The sequence below is a fragment of the Camelus ferus genome, chromosome X (assembly GCF_009834535.1).
Source record: "Camelus ferus isolate YT-003-E chromosome X, BCGSAC_Cfer_1.0, whole genome shotgun sequence".
Taxonomy (NCBI): domain Eukaryota; kingdom Metazoa; phylum Chordata; class Mammalia; order Artiodactyla; family Camelidae; genus Camelus; species Camelus ferus.
In genome coordinates, this window is record NC_045732.1 from 93,758,325 (window position 1) to 93,772,614 (window position 14,290).

The window sequence follows — 14,290 nt, forward strand, 5'->3', positions numbered from 1 at the left end:
TATGGAGGTTGCTATAACAATCTTCTGGTAATTTACATTTTCTGAATGTCTGGTATATCGTGCATTAATTTTTATCATTTAATGAAATTACTAAATCAGGAATTTAGAATGCTCTCCTTAAGCTTTCTTTCATTAAAGATGGAGATATGAAAGCAGACCGGACCCTTGGAAACAATGGTTTGATAGCACGAGATAGACATGCTTTGGGGAAAACTTTCTGGATTAGTTTCCTAGAGCTGCCACAACAAAATACCACGCACTTGGTAGCTTAAAGCAGCAGAGATTTATTCTCTTACAGTTCTGGAGGCTAGAAGTCTGAAATCAAGGTGTCAGCTGGGCCATGCTCCTTCTGAAAACTGCCGGGAAGCATCTTTCCTTTCCTCTTTCCTAGCTTCTGTTGTTTGCTGGCCCTTGACAGCTGGTTGGTGTTTCTTGGTTTATAGATGAATCACTCCAGTCTCTGCCTCTATCACCACATGGCTGTCTTCTCCCTGTTTCTTTCTTTGTTTCCTCCTCCTCTCTCTCTTTCTTTCTTAAACAAGGCATGTATTAAAACATTTTATTGGAAATATTAAAAATGAATGCATTCTAAACTTTATGGTTTCCTTGAGGTTATAATATTTGGCTGTTCTCAGTCTGGACTGAGACCACCTTCTAGACGCCCTGATTAAATACACTTTATTTAACAATTGGTAGCTCTGCTTTCAACTCAGTGACCTAAATTCAAGAAACAGTGTGAATTTTTTGGGAGGGGGTAATTAGGTTTATTTATTTATTTACTTATTTATTTTAATGGAGGTACTGGGGATTGAACCCAGGACCTCTTTCATTGTAAGCAAGCACTCCACCACTGAGCTATACCCTCCCCGCACAGTGTCATTTTATATACATACTACTGTATTAATATAATACATTAAAGTCTGTTAGAAAGTTTCTTTTATGAATAAAAATAGGAAGTCAAAATTTGCAGGCTGCTATAAAATACTTAAGAATGTTTCATAATATTTGAAATTGCTGTCAAATGCCCAAGAAGTCAGAAAAATAAGACTAAAGAATTTGTGAAAGGTTATTTTATCAGTTTGTGAAAATTTCAGGGTGGAAATGTTACTTCATGATATTAATATATAGAGTTTCAAAGGTATAGCAAGTGGTTTGATGATTTTTTTAAGTATTTTGGATCACATGTGAATTTTGATGCCTGAGAAAGTTGTCTCTAAAAGCATGATTGTGAGTATAAAAATGGAATGCATCACTTATTTTATGTGCCTGTTGACCTATTTTCCCAAAGCTAAGTGTTTCCCTGTGTGTTTCTGTATATCTTCTAGTCTTCTTATAAGGACACCAGTCATATTGGATTAGGGCCTACCCTAATGACTTTATCTTAACTTGATTACATCTGTAATTATTTCTAAATAAGGTCACATAGGTACAAGGGATTAGGACTTCAACATATCTTTTTGGAGAACGCAATTCAACCCCTTATACTTTCCCAAGAAAAAGACAAGTATGGAAGGTACAACCAGAATGTTAGAATAGGACATTAACATTTTTCTACAACAACCACTTAGGTTTACATTTGGAGAAACTGAGGCATAGAAAGATTAGGAGACTTGCCCAAGGTCACACATCTAGACAAGGACAGAATTGGGACTGGAAATCAGATTACTGATTTGAGACAGGGAAACGTACATAGCATGCAAATATGTTTCTGGGTAAGCACCTGAAATATTCAAGCTTGGCCCTAAGAAAAAAGTGGGAATTAGGCAAATTATCTGAATCTTTCTCACATCTCCTTCATTCCCCTCTTCCTCCCTGTTGGAACATTCTTAACCATACTCTCTCCTCCAGAAACAGGTGATATTTACTGAGTGCCTCCTATGTGCTAGGCATTGTGCTAAGTCTTCTGTGGTACTGTCTCATTTAATTCTCATAACACAGCTGTAAATGCTATGATGATCTCATTTTACAAATGAGGAAACTGAGCCTCAGAGAGGTTAATTAACTTGTCTAGAGCCTCACAGCTTGCAGGTGGCCAGGCTGAGATGCAAACAAAGGCAGAGCCCACATTCTTAACTACTTTGCTACTCTGCGCCTTCTTTCAGGCCATCAACCTCTCCCCACTACCAATATGCTCTCACACCCTTTAGACTTCGCCCAAGGACCCTCCTGGAGGCCCTCCTTAAGCCCACCTTCCCAGAGACGGTCCTCCATTTCAGAATCATCCCTTGGACTCTGCCTGTTGCCATGATGAGGCGGTAAAGAAGGAAACCAGCTGACTGTAGGAGCAGAGCCTCCAGGGACCCAGGATCTGTTTCTCAAATTCAAGGATTCAGAAACATCGTCTTGTTGGTATCCCCAGGAGTGCTCAGTTCTTGGGTCAGAATTCCCCAGTCTAAATTTACAAGGGGCTGATTGCTAATCCAGAATACCAATTTGGGAATTTACACTGAGAAATTTGGGAATTTACACTGCCAAGTGTTGCAAATATTGCCAAGAAAGCAACATTGGAATGCGAGAGCTGCTCAGACAGGGCCTTGCCAGGGGTCCTTTAGTGAGATTCTCATGCCCATGATCTGGGTCCTGGTCCTTCTTGCCCCCTTCCCAAAGGGACTAGGGCAGATGCGATGGGAGTGCCAGCACAGCCTTAATTTCTGTCAGTAGGGTCCCGGGGGCTGGGTTGTCTCAGGACTTTTGAGCAGCCCAAGGCAGAGAGCCAGGTGCTATATGGAGAAGAGCCAAGGTTCTAACAGGACAGCCAACATTATGAATTGAGTCCAAAGGATGTGGGTGGACAGAAAGGGGAATGTGAGGAGGGAATTCGGTAGCTTAGAGAGACTGGGCTGGCAAGTGGAGAGGAGACGCAGCGCCAAATTCTTGCCTCTGACTCTGGATTTGGGCATGTGCGAGGTCATCATGATGATCAGACCTCAGCTGTCTCCTATGGGCTTTTACTTGACCTGATCTTCAGGTTCTTGGCAGCCTCTGCTAGAGGCCTCGCACTCTGGCTCTGGCCACTTATAACGCAGTCCTCCCCAGGAAGGGAGGATTCAGACATTTAGCCACAGATCTCTGCTGCCCTGGCAGGACCCTGCCACTCTTGACTCCCTGAATCTGTGATGATACAGAAGGAAAACGCAGAGTTCCATGGCGAGGTTTCCACTTTGGTTGCTCAGAAAGTCCAAGGAAGGGCAGAGTCAATTCCATAGTTGGTTCCAAGAGCCAGGAAGGCTTTAGGCAAAAGTTTTACAAGAAACATGTTGAATTTTTTTCAAAGCTGCTTGCTTTTGACATCATTAGATCCAAATTTTCTGCCTCTGTCATGTTCTCTCTCACTATTGGACATTCTTGTGATAGGCATTAGCTTCTTATTTTATTGGTCACCGTTAGTCATACACAATTGATCAGGGTCATATCGACTGCTCCTGCAGCTCAGTCACTTTGTCTGACTGATGGCTTCTGCAATCATCTGGTGAGTGAGCTGCTTTGGATCAGAGAGAGTGCCTGGCACAGAGCAGGAGCCTAAATATTTGTTGAATGAATGAGGAAATGAACAGGTGATTGAATGAATCACTGAAGGTGCATTTGTAAACTTTGCTTGTGGTCAAATATGCCTAAACATTCACAAGAAAGCAGGTTGTAACTGTTCTTGCAGTAAAGTTATGAGCTGCTTTTTAAAAAATTACACAGATAGAGTCGGGGAGAGGTATAGCTCAGTGGTAGAGTACTTGCTTAGCATGCACAAGGTCTTGGGTTCAATCCCTAGTACCTCCATTAAAAATAAATAAACCTAATTGCTTCCCCCCCAGAACTAAACAAACAAAAAAAGTTTAAAAAAAGAAATGAAAAAAAAAATTACACAGATAATACATGAATGCATTCTCATCATAAAAGATTAAAATATTCTAGAAGTATACAGAACAAAAGTCCCTGTTACCTTCCCTCCTACCATCTGAATCCCAGTCCCCTCCTTGGCGGTAATGACTGTTATCAGTTCAGTCAGCATAATTCCCACCTACTTTCTATATATTTACATACATGTAATGTATGTGTGTTCATATGAGCATAAGACTCCTCCAATCCATAAATGGGGTTCCATTATGTTTATTGTTTTGCAACTTGTTTTTTGGATTTACCAATATATTATGAACATCTTTTCACATCAGTACATCTACTTCATTATTTTTAATGGCTGCTTAGTATTCTGTAACATGGACATACCATATTTAACTGGTCTGATATTGGTAGGTATTTCAATGGTCTATGGTTTGTGTCTGATACAAACATTGCTGTAATAAACATCGTTGCTATTTATATTACATATGCTTTAATATCTAGTAAGACCAGTCTCCCTTGCCCCATTATTCTTCCTTTTCAGAAGTTTTCTGGTTACTCTTCCTTGCTTATTTTTCCATATGAACATTCGATAAGCTTCTGTAGCCCCCAAAGTAGGCAGTTTTACTGTGGTCATATTAAATCTATAAATTAACTTAGAAAGAATGGGCATATCTTTATTTGGGGGGGGAGGTAATTACGTTTATTTGTTTATTTATTTTAATGGAGGTGCTGGGGATTGAACCCAGGACCTTGTGCATGCTAAGCACGTACTCTACCACTGAGCTATACCCTCCCCCTAGAATGGACATATTTTGATGTTGTGTCTTCCTATTTGAAAATCTGGTATGTCTTTCTATTTAAGTTTTTGTCTGAAGTTTCTAAAAATATTTTATTTAAAAATTATTACAAAATTCATGTGTCTGTTGTAGAAAGTTTAAACCACTTAGAACTGCATCAAGTAAAAATTAAAAGCTTTCTGTTCCCCTGTCCTGCCCTATTCCCACTGATCATAGGTAATCACTGCTACTAGGTCATGGTGTTTTAGTCTCCCCCTTCTTTTTTTTAACTGAAATATAATTGGTCTACAGTATTGTGTTAGTTTCCCCTGTATAGTAAAGCGATTCAGTTTATATATATATATATATATGTGTTATTTTCCATTATAGGTTATTATAAGATATTGAATATTGTTCTCTGTGCTATACAGCAAGTCCTTGTTGCTTATCTATTTTATGTGTAGTGATTTGTACCTGTTAGTCCCATACTCCTAATTTATCCCCCCTTTCCCTTTAAAAAAAATCATGCTTTTCATGTGATCTGCAATTTGCTTTTTCTACTCAAAATCTCTCCCAACTTCGTGTCAGCACATACAGTGCTGCCTCAGTCTTTTTAAATTGCTGCAGCACATTACACTCTGTGGATATACCATGCTTTTTTTTTTTTTTAAAAAGACACAGTGCCATATGATAGATATTTGGGTATGTCCAAATTTTACTATTATAAACCATCGTATAATAAACATCTTTATAAATAGTGTTATACAAATTATAATACATTTGTAGAATAAATTCCTAGTGGTGGAATTCCTGGTGTCTAAAGGTTTTGTGGATTTAGAATTTTGATTGATATTGCCAAACTACACTCCCAAACCTTTTTACCAGTGGCAAAAGAGAATGCATGTTTTTCCAAAACTTTGTCAACACTAGGGCTATTAATCTTTTTAATATTTGCTGATCTATATTTTTCATCTATTTCTGAATTAAGTGTAAGGTTTAGCATCTTTTTATATGTTTGTTGGCCATTTATAAGTTGTCCTCTGTGCTTTACCAATTTTTGTACTTTACCAATTTGTCTACTTTTTATTGATTTATAGCAATCCTTTGTTTATTATATTAGTCATTTGCTTTTCACATTTGTTGCAAATATTTTCCCCAGTTTTATGCCTTTTGGCTTCGTTGATGATGTGTTTTGGCTGTTTACACGTTTTAAAATTGTATATAGCCAAATGTTTAAGTCTTTTTCCTTTTTTGATTCTGGATTCCAAGATTGCAAAAATGTTCTCTTATATTTTATTTTGCTTCCTTTATTGTCTTATTTTAAAATTGAAATCGTAACTCCATCTGGAATGTATTTCTGTGTAGGAGATGAGATAGAGATCCAGCTTTGTATATTTCTAAATGACTAATTAGCTAAGGGTGTTTAGCTGCTAGTAAAGGAACTAACTTTAACTTGATGGGAAAAGAGGGAATTTATAATGAGAGTATGGAGTATTTCCCTGAAAGCCTATTCTGGGATGGAGTTTAAGCTTCCAAAAGGGCTAGAATCTGGGAGGGAAAAGGTGTCAGGAATGCAAAGGGTACTAGTTTCTTTCCCTCTCTCATCTCTGCTGCTGAGTATTGACTTTGTTCATATCTCTCTGTGGATTGGTTTCTCTGCTACTTGGTGCTGTGGTGGAGGCTAGCCACACCAAAGCTTTAGAACTAAGGTTTTAGGTCTTCTCCCTTCAGACTGGAACAGACTCTGATTAGCTCAGCTTGGGCCAGGGGCGCACCTTTGATCCAACCAGTGACATGGGTCACTTAAAATAAACATGACTGTTGTGAACTCAATCCTGAAACCCTATGGATTGGAATGGAAGATAGAGGGTGGAAATTCTCTAGAAGGAATCATTGTGAATTGATTTGGGCAGAAACATCTACTACACCATTTTTCCCAGTGCCATGTTTGAACAATGTGTCTTATCCCCACTAACATCTCTTCCACTCTGCTGAATAACTATTTCACACTTCATTCACAGTGGCAGGTGAACAGGGTTCAGCTGCTAAAGGAGACTCACAGGACCCAATAGCACTGTTTACAGATGTACAGTTTATTACAGGAAAAGGATACAGCAAGGGGTCCTCTTGTCCTCTTCTATAAGTGCCATGGCAGGACACTTTCTCACTCAGACTAGGAGCCACTGACATGTGTGTGGAACACCTCAGAGCCAGGGAGTCTAAAATGAAGTCTCAGTTGGGATTAAAAAAATTTTTTTGCCTGTCATATAGGCATATTCCAGCCTCAACAGCAGAGCCCTAGGAGGAAGGGGCAGGTGTCACATCGAGACCAGGTGCAAAACACTCTCACTGTTCTCAATACATAATGTTGACCAGCTGCTACAAACCACCTTGCATCTCCTCAGATGCCTGGTTACAAAGGAACACCCTTAGTTAGTATGTTTCATGCCTTGATGAGGGGCCAGTGCCATGCAGGGACTTTAGTAAAACAGGCCAGGCTAATTCTAGACCTCCTGAAATTAACCTCATGACACACACATGTTTTCCTCCCTTAAGCCTCTGCACCCCCCTTTCATCTTCTCTCCTTGCTTCCTATATCATCGAGAAGATAGGATCAGAAGAGAACTTCCTCAAGCTCTCAGCTTCACACTTACCCTTTTACCTGCAACTATGTCTCTATTCACTTCTGTCCTTACTATTACTGTAAGTCAACTCTCCATGACTCTGTGTACAGCGCATCCTCTACTGGTGCGCTAGACTCCATCCTCGTTCTACTCAAGGACCTCACCCCAGCAGTTTCCCTCTCTCTGCACCATCAGCTTTTCTCTCTCCATGGCATCATTCCTATCAACATACAAAGATGCAGTTTCTACTCCCCATCTTAAAATTTTCTCTTGGACTCACTTTCTCCTCTAGTTAATCCCTTTCTCTGCTCTCCTCCAAAACAAAGTTCCTCAAAAAGTGGCCTGTTCTCGTGGTCTCTAATTCCTTTCCTCCCACTCTCTCTTGAACTCACTTCAGCCATTCTTTCACTCTCACCATTCTGCTACCACTGCTGTTATAAAGGGCCTGCATTACTTCCCTGTTGCTAAATTCAGTGACCTATTGGTGACATTTTACATCATTGATTGCTTCTCCTTCCTTGAAGCATCTTCTCCACTTGGCTTCCAGGATACACACTTCCCTGGTTTTCTTCCATCTCTCTTGACTTACCCTTTCAGTTTCCTTTGCCAGCTCCTCACCTTTCCCACCCCATCCTCCCACACCTGACCTCTTAACATTGGGCTGTCCCGGGGCTCAGTTCTTAGACCTTTCTCTGTCTGAATTTACTCCCATGGTGATCTCTGCTGGCCTCATGGCTTTAAATACCACTTAAATGCTAATGACCTCAAATTTATATTTCCATCCCTGACCTCTCCCATGAAATCCAGAGCCATACATATAATAAACTACATTCCTCCACTTTCATGCCCAAAAGACCACTCAAATTCAACATGTCCCAAATGCAACTCCTAATCTGCCCTCAAAATTTGCACCCCCTGAAGTTTTCCCAATAACAGTAAATGGCAACTCAATCCCTCAGTTGCTTAGGCTAAAATCTTGGAAATCATTTTTGATGCCCCTCTTTTATTCGCATCTGTCAGCAAATCTGGTTGACTCTACCATCAAAATATATCCACAATCTACCACTTTTCCCCACTTCTGCTACTATCACCCTAGTCCAAGCCTTTCTGAAGCCACCAACACCTCTTCTCTGGCTTATCACAATAACTGGTCTCTCTGCATCTTCCCTTGTTCCCCTACAACATATTCTCAACACAGCAGACTGACTGCTTCTTTGAAAATATAAGACATCAAATCACTTCTCTGCTCAAAATCCTCCAATGGCTTGTTGTCTCATTCTGCATAAAAGATAAAGTCATCACAGTGTCTTACAAGGTTTTGTATGATCTGCCACAGACCACTCTCTCCCTCGAAATGTATTACATCATATTCTACTAATTCTCCTCCCAGCCCCTCATTCACCCTGATCCTTGACCCATGCTCACTCCACTCCAGTCACAGTGGCTCCCTTGCTGTTTCTTTAACAGGTCAGCCACTGTCCTCAGCTACTTGGAACATTTGCCATCACTGCTCTCTCCAAACCAGTGGTTCTCAGTTGGGGGGGTGCATTTTGCTCCCCAGGTGACATATGGCAATGTTTGCAGACAGTTTTGATTGTCACAACTGGGTAGAAGATAGCATTCAGTGGGTATAGGCCATGGACCCTGCTAAACATCTTACAATGCACACAGCAGCCTCCCCTACAGCAAAGAATTATCTGATCGAAACTGTCAACAGTGCCCAGGTTGAGAAACCTTATCTATCTAATCTACCCTTTCCTCAGATATCTACATGGCTTATGCCTTCACCGCCTGGTCTTTGCTAAAATGTCATCTTCTCAAAGATGACTGCTCTATTTAAAATAGCAATCCTTCCAACTCCCGTCTCTTTTTCCTGCTAGAGTTTTCTCAGTAGCACTGATCACTGTCTGATGTACTATATATTTTATTTATTGTTTGTACGAGAATTTAAGCTCCACTCAAGGTAGAAGTTTTGAGTGCTGAATGTCTACATCCAGATTTGGCTCAGTAAATACTTGTTGAATGAATGAATGAATGCCAACTTTATCATATAGGATTATGCTCTCCCATATATTTAAGTCTGTTTCTATACTCCATTCTGAGCCATTAAATTGTCAATTCCTGTATCACACTCTTTTAATTACTGTGGCTTTATAATATACTTCACTATCTGGTAGGATTAATCCTCACTCATCACCCTTCTTTTCCAGATTTTAATGTATCTTATGATAATTTTGCCAAGTTCCCCATTTTTCCCTTCAGAGAATTCCTTTCTAGAATTTTGTTGGGTGTATGTTGGATTTCTATATCAATTTATGGATAACTAACATTGTTATAATGTTGAATCTATCTTTTTAAGAATAAAATATGTCTCCATTTATTGAAGCCTTATTTTTATGTCCCATAAGACTTTTATGGTTTTCTTTATAGAGGTCCTTCTGCTCATTTCTTGTTTAGGCCTAGATATTTTATGAGTTTTACTATTGTGAATGGGATAATTTCTTCTATTATAAATTCTAACTGATTATCAATTTTTTTTTACTTGTTTTGAATGGAAATGCTTGGGATTGTACCCAAGACCTCGTGTATGCTAAACATGCGCTTGACCACTGAGTTATACCAATCGCCCCTGCCAGTTATCGATTTTATATTATAATCTCATAACCAGCCATCTCAGATAATAAGTTGAGGGAAAAATTTTAAATAAAGAATACTTTTTCCCGGTTTTACTTCCCTAACAGGAATGCTTGAAGTGTTGGTTTCTGCATTCTGATATTTTAGCAACTTCACAGTTTCTTGTGATCTAAAAGATTTTGTAATCTTTTTTTCTTTTTTTTTTTTTTAGTGGTAATTGAGTCTGGATGCTTTTTTTGGTTTTCCTTACTTTGGACACTAACTGAATTCAAAATTTACCTCTGAAATACCTGCACTATTTTGGGACAGAAACAAGATTGAGGACACTTTCTTCTGTGCATTAGTTGACATTTTTTGGGGTTGACTTCTTAGTCATCAAGAAAATTACTGTAACAATTCAGTTCATACTGAAACTCTTTTGTTTCAGCTAGGTTTAAATAAACTTCAACTTGCAGTATTCAAATACTGTGGAAGCCACTTGATTTAATGGACCAGGAATGATTTCTAACCCATGCGAGGCAAAAACTTCTTACCTAAAGAGCTTAAGAAAAAACCCCACAATTAAAAAATATTTTGGAATGGAGGTACTTTATTTCAAGTCTGCCTTATACACAGAATGAACTGAAAGGCATTCAAACCTAGAAAATGGCATTGCTACCATTTCATGCAATTTGCATGCTGAAAATGTATTATATGTATTTTACAAAAGGGCTGAAAAAGCCCATAATAGGCTGTCTTTCTCTTGTTTGTTCTTGTGTTTGTTGGAGAAAACACACGGTCCCATTAGCCCCTGGATTTCATGAGGCCAAATCCATAGAAGCATTCATTGAATACACAGAAGTCTCAATTAAGCAGTAGCTTTTGCCAATAATATAGAGAGAAACATTTTGATTAAAGTTGGGGGTGGTGAGGGGCAATTTTGTCCCCATTGCAGATGTCTGATTAGCTATGAAAAGAGAACGTGTTCTCTCTAAGCTTGGCGTTAATAATCTTAAAGTCTGTTTCTGTGGCTCTTGTTAAAAACAATCAGATGTGACATTGAAGGCAGAAACCATTAAATGATAACAATGAAAGCTTAGACCACATTAAAAAAAAAACTCTATAAACACCATAAATAATGTTGCAAGTTAAATAAAATTTGGTGAAAAATATTTGCAACATACATGATATGTTTCTAACAAATTGATTAAAAAGAAAACACATGCTCAAACAGAAAAATCGGCCAAGGTCCCAGCTGTAATGCAAAAGAAATAAACATGAAAAGCTGTTCTGCTTTACTGGTGGTCAAAGACATGCAAATTAAAATAATATTGCTATTGAAAAAAGCTTATCAGAGTGGGAGAGATGAAAAGATTATTAGTATCCAGTGCTTTAAAAGGTATGAGGAAAGAGCAGTTCTCATATATCACTGATGAGAAAGTCAATTGAGGGCAATTTGGCAGTAGGCGTCAAAACTGAAAATGTGCATAACAGCCAGCCCTCCATATCTGCAGGTTCCGCATCTGAAGATTCAACCAACTGCAGACAGAAAATATTCGGAAAAAAATCCAGAAAGTTCCAAAAAGCAAAACTTCAATTTGTCACGCTTCAGCAACCAGTTACATAGCATTTATATTGTATTTACAACCACTTACACAGCATTGACATTGTATTAGGTATTATAAGTAATCTAGAGATGATTTAAAGTAAGAGAGGATGTGCAGTAGGTTATAAGCACATACGACACCATTTTATTAAGGAACTTGAGGATCCCTAGATTTGGGTATCCACAGGGTCCTGAAACCAATCTCCTGCAGATACCTAGGGAAGACTATACTATTTATTTAGCAATTTCAGAATTCAGAATCTATCTTAGAAGCATATTTTGCAGATGCACAAAAATATATGTTCAAAGATATTCATTGTGGCATTATTTATAATCACCAAGGTTAATAGCATAAATATCCATCAAAAGGGAACTAGAGAAATAAATTATAGTAATTCTTACACTAAACAACTTTTTAAATTTCTCTTGTTTTTAAAAAAAACTTTTTTTGGGGGGGAGGAGATAATTAGGTTTATTTATTTATTTATTTTGATGGAGGTACTGGGGACTGAACCCAGGACCTCGTGCATGTTAAGCAGGCACTCTACCACTGAGCTCTACCCTCCCCCCTTAAACAAGTTTTTAAAATAATGAAATAGATCTATATGTGCTGATGGGAAACAATCCCAAGATCTTTTACTGAGAAAATTCAGTTCCAGGACACCAAGTGTGATCATTGGCTCTAGTTCTCCTCCTTCCATTCTCCAACTCACTCCAACCAACTCTTGGCAAGTTCTCTGTTACCCTGACCTCTATGATGCTAACGTTCAATCTTAGGTCTAATGTTCAATTCTCATTATTTGAAATGCTTTGATCATTCCTTCCACTTGGAGACACTTTTTTCACTTGGCTTCCAGGACCTCACACTCTCCTGGTTTCTTTAGGCCCCATTGACTCCTTTGTTGATCTCCTTTACTCATCCCTCTTCCTCTCCCCAACAATACCATTTCTCAGGGCTCCATCCTGGTCCACCTCTTTTCTGTCTCCTCACTCCACATTCAGTCTCACAGCATCAAATACCTCCCATGTGATGTTATCACCCTAATTCACTTCTTTAGCCAACCCTCTCCTGTGAACTCCAGACTCGTATAAACTGCTTACTTGATCTCTCCTCCTAGCTGTCTAATAGACATCTTACACTTCTCCTGTTCCAAATCATACTTCAGATTTTCACCCGAAAATTCTCTTCTCTTATTCTTCTATATCTCAGTAAGTGGCAGCTCCACTCAGCCAGTTCCTCAGGCCAAAAACCTGGGTGCCATCCTTGACTCCTCTCTCTCTCTCACTCCGCCTCTAGTACGAAATTTACTGTGAGGTTAATGAAGCTTAAGCGTCAGAGCCCCTCACTTGTGGTAGCTTCTTACAAGGTCCTAACAATGGGATCACATGGCTACAGGCTTTTGTAAAATTTGCAAAAGTGAGATATTTTAATTGCAATTAATTAAGCTAGCTCTCTCCACTCCAACTTGCCCTCTGTCATTCTTCCCCTCATGGTGGGGTTGGCATTGGGTGACTGTGGACTTTCTGGGGTCATACAAAGGGGAAGTTGAGTTGGGTTTCCATTTATTTGGGATTTGAGCGGATATATTTACATGGGCTGCAGTCACATCTATGTCATCGCTTGCTGTCCTGGCGTAGGAATGGCTTCTGGGAATACTCTTACCTCACACTATGCTGACTGATGGTGTAGGGCCAAAGATCATATCTCGGTACTAATGTGTCCTGCAGTTCCCAGCACTGAAAATATGTAGAGTTGAGGAGAAGTAAGGTTGGGAATGTACAGAGGCAGAAACTAGCCTGTGGATAATTCTTCCCTTCACTGGACATGTAAAACTATATATAGAGAAAGAAAGAAAAATACCGTATAATATCACTTATATGTGGAATCTAAAAAAAGGACACAAATGAACTTATTCACTAAACAGACTCACAGACATAGAAAACAAACTTACAGTTACCAGAGGGGAAGTGGGGAGGGATAAATTAGGAGTTTGGGATTTGCAGATACTAACTACTATATAAAAATAGATAAACAGCAAGGTCCTACTGTATAGCACAGGGAATTATATTCAATGCCTTGTAATACCCTATAATGAAAAAGAATATGAAAAGAAATATATACATATGTATAAGTGAATCACTATGCTGTACACCAGAAATTAACACATTGTAAACCGACTATACTTGAATAAAAAACAAAATAAAAAAGAATAGAAAAAAAACTATATATAGGGGGTTATTCAGTACCACCTAGTCAGAATGGGAATTTTCTTCTGTCACTAATATGCTCAACAGTGTGGTGTATGTAACTCTGAATGCACCATCCTTTTTTTTTAATTGTGGCAAAAACACAACATGAACTCTACCCTCTTAACAAATTTTAATTGTACAATAAGTTTTTGTTGGCCAAAGGTACAATGTTGTACAGCAGATCACTAGAAATTATCCATCTTGTATAACTGAAACTTTATACCCACTGAAGAGCAACTCCCCATTCTCCCCTCTCCCCAGCCCCTGGCAACCACTATTCTACTCTCTGCCTCTGAATCTGACTATTTTAGATACTGCATGTAAGTTGAATCATGCAACATTTATCTTTTTTGTGATTGGGTTATTTCACTTAGCACAATGTCCTTAGGGTTCATCCATATTGTAGCGTGTTAAAGGATTTCCTTCTTTTTTAAGGCTGAATAATCTTCCATTGAGTGTGTATATATATATACATGTATATCTATATCACCATCACATTTTGTTTGCTCATTCATCTGTCAGTGGACATTTAGATGGTTTCCATATCTTGGCTATGGTGAATAATACTGCAGTGAACATGGGAGTGC

At 38.8% G+C, this 14,290-nt stretch overlaps 1 protein-coding gene and 1 non-coding gene across 2 annotated transcripts in view; one reads left to right on the forward strand and one right to left on the reverse strand.

The window, feature by feature from the left end:
- LOC102507515 (A-kinase anchor protein 17B) overlaps window positions 1–14,290 on the forward strand; it is a 108,026-nt gene that overhangs the window by 24,915 nt on the left and 68,821 nt on the right. The window lies entirely within an intron of this gene.
- Window positions 794–865, reverse strand: TRNAC-ACA. Its single transcript has one exon. It is a non-coding gene; the product is annotated as a tRNA-Cys (tRNA).